The sequence below is a fragment of the Microtus ochrogaster genome, chromosome X (assembly GCF_000317375.1).
Source record: "Microtus ochrogaster isolate Prairie Vole_2 chromosome X, MicOch1.0, whole genome shotgun sequence".
Lineage (NCBI taxonomy): Eukaryota > Metazoa > Chordata > Mammalia > Rodentia > Cricetidae > Microtus > Microtus ochrogaster.
In genome coordinates this window covers 12,796,439-12,797,505 of record NC_022026.1, presented here as the reverse complement: position 1 = coordinate 12,797,505, position 1,067 = coordinate 12,796,439, and the positions used below count along the sequence as shown (strand labels likewise).

The following is a 1,067-nucleotide window of genomic DNA, read 5'->3' as shown; positions in this document are numbered from 1 at the left end:
TATAGAATGGCAGAGCCAGATCCCTTTCCTTCTGGTTTTATTTTTCTGCTTCCATACCCTTCACCTCCACTTGATATGTCTCTGATATACTCTTGTGTCCTGCAGCCCACTCTGCCTCTAAGTCACCGCCAAGTGCACAGAGGTTATTTCTTTGTAGCTCTTATGGATTTAGCCATAGACCAGACCATGTTCTTACACACACACACCTCTTATGAGTTATTTCATGTTGTGCAATCTTATGACTTAAAAAAAAAGTTCAAACTTTGAAGAGAGGCCCCCTGATTCATATCTTGGGCATGTGTTTTAGCAAGTCCACCCCCCTCCCCTCATGTCTTAGTGAGAAGAACAATGGAATGCATTCTATATAGATGCAGTGAAAACTCTATGGACACAAAAAACTCTTAGAATATCAGCTGCCACCTATAGTGGAGAGCTGACCATTCGCTTTTACATCAATAAGTATTGTTGATACTTCTGTAAAGGGAAGGCTAAAATCTCATAAGATTGTTACTATGGATCCAGCCTTTAGTATTGCACTCGAGTGGGTGTTCAATAACTGTTTGTGCACAAATTCTCTACTCTAAAGTTTTACAGTTGAATGTAAATAGAACCACATAAAGAGGAAGAGAGATGCCCATCCAAACTCCAGGGATGCAATCCTTGATTCCTGAATGGCACTAGTAAGAGATGGGTCCGAAATAACATGGCAAGTGGTGCCTGTTGTGCTTTGAAGAGGTCCTCCAAAGTTCATTCGGTGGAAACTGGATCCCCATTGGCACATTACTGAGAAATGAAATCTTCAATAGTTGCTTAGGTGATAAAGGACCTGCCTTCAGAAATAGATTATTGCTTTATTGCAACAAATCAGTTCACGCTTTTTCAGCTTCAGGTTCCTCATAAAAAGATAAGTTTTGCTCCCTTCCTCTCACTCACAGCCATGTGATGCCTTCCACCATGTTGTTAGCACAGTAGAATAGCCTGCAGCAGATACCTCCCTTCCTATGAAACTTAGGAGTAATATCTCTTTGTAAATTACTAAGTCTCAGATTTTCTAAAGGAAGGAAGGA

At 40.7% G+C, this 1,067-nt stretch overlaps 1 protein-coding gene across 1 annotated transcript in view; it reads right to left on the bottom strand.

Moving 5' to 3' along the window:
* Positions 1-1,067, bottom strand: part of Adgrg4 (adhesion G protein-coupled receptor G4) — a gene marked incomplete at its 5' end in the record, with an annotated part of 87,877 nt that overhangs the window by 17,274 nt on the left and 69,536 nt on the right. The window lies entirely within an intron of this gene.